Here is a 7,559-nt window from a genome sequence, read left to right as displayed (position 1 = left end):
GAGTGATCCGATAGTTAACAAATGGTGGTTAGGTTAATGAGTTTAGCTAGTTAATCACGGATCGTTGGAACTTATGATCTGTAGGTCCATGAGGTCCCCCTAGGAGCTCATATTGGACTAAACCTTGGAACAGTGTGACGAATGAATTTGAAGTGTTCAAATTCAATTTTTGGAGCAAAGCGTTAAATATATACAATATATTTAACCTAATGTTTACTTGTGAATTAAACATAAAGAGAGATAAAATAGGAGATATTTAAATAAAATTTAAATATCAAGATTATGAATAGTGATTCATATTGATTGGGATTTTTGTTGGATTTAATATTAAATTAAATTATTTAATATTAATTTAATTATAAAATTGATTATTAGTTCGAAATTAAATAGAATTGGTCAAAATTTCATTAAAAGTCAAATTGTTGACTAGGTAAAAAATGCAATGGAAGTCAAATTGTTGTTTTTTTGACTTTTGAAAGTCAAAAAGTCAAATTTGTTGACTAAGACTTTGAGAGTTAAACTTTGACCAAGTTAGTGGAAAGATCCAACATTTGTGAGTGGAAAATTCCAACTATTGAATTGCTAAGTGGTTTTTTGAGTGTCAAGTTCTCATCAAACTCAAAATTGCATGTCATGCATGAAATGACCTATAAGTGGAAGAGTTCTATGATATTTGGTTCTTCTTGGCAAAGTGGCTATTTATGAGATTTTTGAGAAAATTCTTAGGCCTAACTCTCTCTCAAACTTTAACCTATTCCTCTCCAAATTAGTCACTCATCGGATCCCACCATCCCGTTTTAAGGCTGGAGAATAGTCTGGAAGACTCTCGTAGTGGTCTACGAACCGTTCGTGAGAAGATTGGAGCGAATTTACAGAAGCTTCAGAGACTACAAAGGTTATATTTCTTAAATCTCTTTGATTTATTTTGATTTCATGCTTATTCTTTTAAATTAACCTAATTAAAGTACTTTAGATCCTTTATTTCTTCCACTGCTCTTGTGTTCGTTCTTTCACTATGAACTCCTGTTTATTCGGGATTATCCTTAGATTTTCATGGTGAGAGTTGGCTCAACAGCGCTAACTCAATAAGCCTCCCATTTTAGGGGTAAGATCGGGTAGATAGCTAGGGACATAGAGTGCAAGACGGAATTCACTTCTACCCACTTCTAGGGATAGTAGAGAGGTTTTTCCCTTAAGTACTGACTCCGGGTCTTGAATAAGGGGCCCTGCCCTCTCATTGGTCTGAGAGGAGAGGGACTTGGTTTGGTGATTGGATCACAAACCAATTGTTTATTAATGGATCAGTGGGACTTAAGGAACAAGATGTAATCTCGGGTGTAAAACAACCTTTAACCCAGTCGTTATTACGAATAACCTGTGAATGATTGATTTACTAATTATGTTTATAGCGAGCAAAGAAAAATATATCTACAATGAAGGGAGTGCAACTATTGGGCTTTAGTGGAACGACCTGGAGTTAACGAATGGTGATTAATCAGTTTCAAGAGTTTAGCTAATTAATCTCGAATCGTTGGAGCCCATGATCTGTAGGTCCATTAGATCCTCTTCCTAGCTCACAAATGGATTAAATCATAGAATGGAGTGATGAGTAAATTTGAAGCGATTTAAGGGAATCAGTAATTATATACGATATAATTACACGTTTAATTATTGAATTAAAAAAAATTGGAGAATTGAATAATATTTAAATTTGATTTAAATATATGAATAGAGATTCATGTTTTAGGAATTGGTGGTTTAATAATTTGATATTTGATACTGAATTATTTTAATTAATTTTTTTGAATTAATTATATTAAAAAATAATTATTAGAATTAACTTTTGTTTAAAATCAATTAAATTATTCCATGTGAAATTGGATTGCGAATTAAATTGTTTTCTTTTTTATTAAAAACCAATTAATGAATTTTCAAATGGTTTCAAATTGAAAATTGATTTTTAATTAAATAAACAATTAAAAAATTTGGAAGAATAAATGATAGTAGGTTTTTCCCACTTTACACACCAAATTCCCACTTATATTTGAGTTGTTTTGGTGTGAAGGAACTATGCAAACTAATTGCATAGAGATTTTGAACAAAATCAGTTTAATTTTGCTGAGATACCATTCATGCAAATTGAATTGAGTAAGAAAAAAAGAGTTCTTCTTTTCATATCACACTGAAACCAGAAATTGCTTATCAATTTCTCTCAATTCTAACTCATTTTGGATCCCACCATGCAATCTAAGGTTCTAGAATAGTAGGAAGATCAAGTGGTAGTTTACAAGTATTTGAAGAGGAGATTCGAGCTAGAATTATTGAATTGTAGAGTTTTTCAATGGTATGAATTTCTGAAACCGTACTTATATTTTATGAACATGCTTACTTGATTGCTAAAATTGATGGAATTAGAATGCTTAATGATCCTGATTGCTTCCGCTAATTGTGTGCTAACTCCATCACTCTTGATATTTGGTACACCTCAGCAAAATGATGTAGTAGAAAGGAGAAATCGAACTTGAAGGAACTCTTAAACAAGAGAACCGTTGAGCGAAAGCAGATTGTTCCAAACCCATTGTGAAAGAACAACACATTTATAATCGAACAACAATAGTTATGCATCATCGAGTAAATTACAACATGCTTTTAAGTTAAATATAAAGGGAAACAAGTGATATACGTTTGAAGAACTATTCTTCTAGTATTTCATCGATCCAACAACAACAAAGCGCCCAACAATATGAGCGCAACGCCTCTGGAATATCCTCGAAAATAATCGGGTAACACTGAATCCTCGACCCTCGAACAACAAACTCGACAATACCAAGAGGCTACCTTGGTATTCTCGATATGAGAATCCAAGAGGTGTGGGCGCTCTATGGATTTGGTAGAGGGAAGGAGGAAATATACGATCGAGTAAATTGGAGAATTAGAAAGTTTATCGTATAGACTTGGATACTCGCTCGATTAGAAACGAGGAACTATCGTCTAGCAAAATCGATGCCTCGATGCTTGATTGTTCACTCTCTCAAAGCTATCATATAGCTTTTCTTTCTTGACGCAATCGATTATGTTGCCTTCTGAAAAATGAAAACCATTTTCACTTTTATACATCAGTTATTAAAATTGGTTAAAACCTCTCACTCAATCGGTTAAAAGAGAAAAATAATCAACTACAATTATCTCATAATTATTTTGTTATAAATAAATATAATAATTAATTTATTATATTTATAACCTATAGTTTTAATATCACATTATATATAATATTTAAACCATAGTGTTTTTTCTCCTTTATGACATTTAATATAAATCACATTTATATTAATTCCTCCAATTAATGTATCTGATACATCAAATCAATTATATCACATATAATTGAATCAATTTAATTATATCATATATAATCAAATTCCTCTTGTTAATTTGAACATTTCAAACTAACCCAAAAACTGATTCTCAACCTGAATTCATTGAGCTACCAAGGGGACCTTATGGACCTGTAGCTTGAAGCTCCAACGGTATGTGAATAACTGACTAAACACTTTAATCACGATATGCACCATCTGTTAACTATCAGTATTCCACCAAAGACCGACAGTTGCACTCTTCGCACTACATATATATTTCTGTATCCATCGGATATAACCAATAAACAGTACGATGACCCTTCACAAATCGCTCGTAAGTACAGCTCGGCTAATTTACCGTTTTGCCCCTGTAGTTACATCTACCTCCTTAAGTACCACTAATTCCTCTAATGAACAATACATCATAGTCCCGCTATGAGTAAACACTTTTCAGGCCATGAGAAGTGGTGGCACCACATTTTTCAAGCCCCGGAATCAACCCTTAAGGGAACAATTTATCTACTTACCCATTCTTTAGGGAAGAAGTGAATTCCGTCTTGTGTAGTTGAGTTCTCAGCTCCCTAATCAAACGAATCCCCAAAGTGGTAGGTTTTAGTCGGCGATCTGGCTATTCGTACCCATACAAATTAAAGGACCACCCTCATAGGCAGGAGTTTCCAACTCACTCAGGATTAAGGTCATGTTACCTATGGTCATCCTAGTGGGATGAAAGTCTCTGTCATGAATGGCGTTATATAACGAGAATAAACATTTCATGGTCCGGTCTTATACAAACTTCTTTGTATAAGATACCCCTGCTCGCATGTCTTCACATGAATGACCAGGGTCAGATCATTTGTAGCACTTTACAACACTTGTAACATCCACAAAATAGGTCATATCCGTAGTGTCACCAAGATAAGGTTTCCATCCTTTATCCATATACTACAGACCATTTAGGTCATCACTTAAGGCACGATCCATTTGTATGTCTCCACATACATGCCTAAGTTACAACGATAATCAGGGATCTTAGTTTATTGGTTTGTGGTTAATGCAACTAAAATATCTCATATTTCATAGATTGAAGTGAATAAAATATCTCATATTATAAATCACAAAACGTTTATTCATACAGATGTTTACAAACTACAGAACCCTACAAGATTTAGGGCATCAACCCTGACAATATCCCACTTGTCCTAAAGCTAGAGGGGTGTACAAGATAATCACATTACAAGTACACAAAACAATAAACTAGACCACTGATACCGAAAAACATGATTGTCCGTTTTTATTTGAACCACAATTTGAATAATATTTTTTCAAAAATTCAATAATACAAAAAAATCTACCAACTCATTCAATTGAATCTCTTTATATATTAAAGCAACTAAACTAGTCTATCCAGTCATCTACTAAAATTCCACCAACCTCATAATTTTCACAGCAGTGATAATCATTCCACTCCTCCATAAAAAATAACTACAGGAATAGTCATGGTATTCTACAAAATGAAAAAAAGATTATATGAGAAACTCATAATGAAACTCTATCACTAAGATTTTGTAAGAAACTTATAATTAAAATATCCAACAGTGATAGATAGAAATAGAGTTATATCTTTGTCTATAAATGATAGACAAAGATAGAACTCTATCAATATCTATCAGATAGACAGTGATAGAGTTTCATCTCTATCTATCACTATAGATATGCATAGTGATAGACATTATCTATATCTATCTTTGTCTATCGATGTTCCAACCATATAAGCTATTATAAATGGAGTGAAAATCAATCAAAGATAGAGTTTTATCTTTGTCTATCCCAGATAAATAGAGATAGTCATAGAGATAGACAAAGATAGGCATGTATATCTATTTATCTCAGATAGACAGAGGTAGAGCACTATCTCTATCTATCTACGATAGGCAAGTAATAATATAATACATCATCAATCATTTATGCATTTTCAATTGAATAAGATATTGACCGTGTTCAAAATTTTAAGAATTTGATGATCCAACCATATAAGCTATTATAAATTGAGTGAAGATCAATCATAGATAGAGTTCTATCTTTATCTATCACTATACAAAGATAGGCATCTATCTCTGTCTTTGAGATAGACAGAGATAAAGTTCTATATCTGTCTATTTGAGATAGATAGAGATAGAGCACTATCTCTGTCTATCTGAGATAGACAAATAATAATACAGTACATCATTAATCATTTATGGACTTTCAGTTGAATAAGATGTTGATCAAGAATTCAATGTTCCAACTATATAAGCTATTATAAATAAGTGAAGATCAATTAATGATAGAGTTCTATCTTTGCCTATCCCTGATAGACACAGATAAGCGTCTATCTATGTCTATCTGTGATAGACAAAGATAGCCGTCCATATCTTTCTATCTGGGATAGATAGAGATAGAGCACTATCTATATCTATTTGAGACAGACAAACAATAATACAATACATCATCAATCATTTATGCAATTTCGGTAATAAGATGTTGATCGTGTTCAAAATGTTAAGAATTCAATGTTTCAACCATATAAGCTATTATAAATAGAGTGGAGATCAATCAAAGATAAAGTTCTATCTTTGTCTATCCCTAATAGATAAAGGTAGTCGTCTATATTTGTCTATCTGAGATTGATAGAGATAGAGCACTATCTCTATCTCTATCATCTCCTTTCTACCTCATCCTGTACTAATTTGGAATATTCGACTAACTGACTTCAAAAATAGCTTCACCGTGTTGTATGCAACATCTTGTTAGAATTGTAGAGAAAAAGTTCAATATCTTGGTTTATGAATTGGTTCAAGAACAATTTTTATCCTCTGAGTTTTTTGTTTTAATATTTCTTTTTGGCAGAATAAAACATTAGAGTGAAGAGAATACTGTAAAATTTGAAGAAAAAGAACTGTTCTTCACTCGACAACGTAATGTGAGACATTACAAGGCAACAAAAGAAGGAGATGAAGAGGTACCTGTGTGATCGATCAAATCAACAAAGAAGATTAAAACCTTTAAGTTGTATGGTGACAATGAATTGATCAATTGAATTGAAATCGGAGAAGAAAACTGAGTTGTGTGGTGATAATGAAATGATCAAATGAAGTGAAATCGGAGAAGATAATGAATTGCAATCGCGATGAATGGAATTGAACAAAAGAAGAAGAAGAAGAAGAAGAAGAAGAAGATCGTCATAGGAAATCGATGGTAGTTTTGGAATTTTTTTAAAAATATTCGTTGATATGATTTTTTTGCCATAGTATATAAATACTTTGTATTTTTTTTTCTATTTTTGACAATTTCCCATAAATTTAAGGTTAAAATTATAATACTTATCAAATTTAAGCTTTTTGTTGGATGAAATTACGACCCCTAAATTTTCAATTGGGACATTGAGAGGAATTATTTCCAAGTTATTTAAGGGAAAATTTGACCTTTTTTTGTGCAACGGTATTTCTTGTTTTTTTTTTTTTTTTTTTTTTTTTTGTAAAAATTGAATTGTTTACCAATCCGGCTCCGTCCTTGCCCCGTTGGCAACCCTAGATAGGGCCTCTACACTATATTGCAAATTTATTCATGAATTTTTTTTTTATAAAAAAACTAATAATTCTTCAAACTTTCAATTTTGTATCTAATAAGTTTTTTAACTTCAAAAAATGTCTAATAGGACTTTAGATTTATGTCTCTAAATTTTTTATCATATGTCTAATAAGTTTCTAAAACTTACAATTTTATGTATAATGCCATTGGTTTATTCAAAATTTTTATAGTTTATGAACCTATTTGACATAAATTTGAGAGTTCAATATTTATTAGACACATATTTAACTTTATAATTAAAGGATTCATTAAAGTTAAAAAAAAAAATTGTATATGAGATAAACCTATTAAACACAAACTTAAAAGTTTAGAAAGAAATTTTTAAAATTCACTACAAGAAATAATGGATGCTATAATAGAGTATGTTATAAATGACTTTCTATAGGCTTTTTCGAAGGTCCAAACAACCCATGTTATTAAAAGTTTGAAACTTTTTATAACATTTTTATAAAGCTATAATGGATGCTATAATAGGGTATGAAGGTATAGCTTATTTACGTTGATATAAAACATCTAATAGTGCCTTTTATTAAAGCTATAGTATGTTTATATAGCTAAAATAATATGCTATTGTTA

Source organism: Benincasa hispida, chromosome 5 (genome assembly GCF_027475165.1).
Source record: "Benincasa hispida cultivar pf3 chromosome 5, pf3_genome.v1.1, whole genome shotgun sequence".
NCBI lineage: Eukaryota > Viridiplantae > Streptophyta > Magnoliopsida > Cucurbitales > Cucurbitaceae > Benincasa > Benincasa hispida.
Note: the sequence above shows the minus strand (reverse complement) of the source record.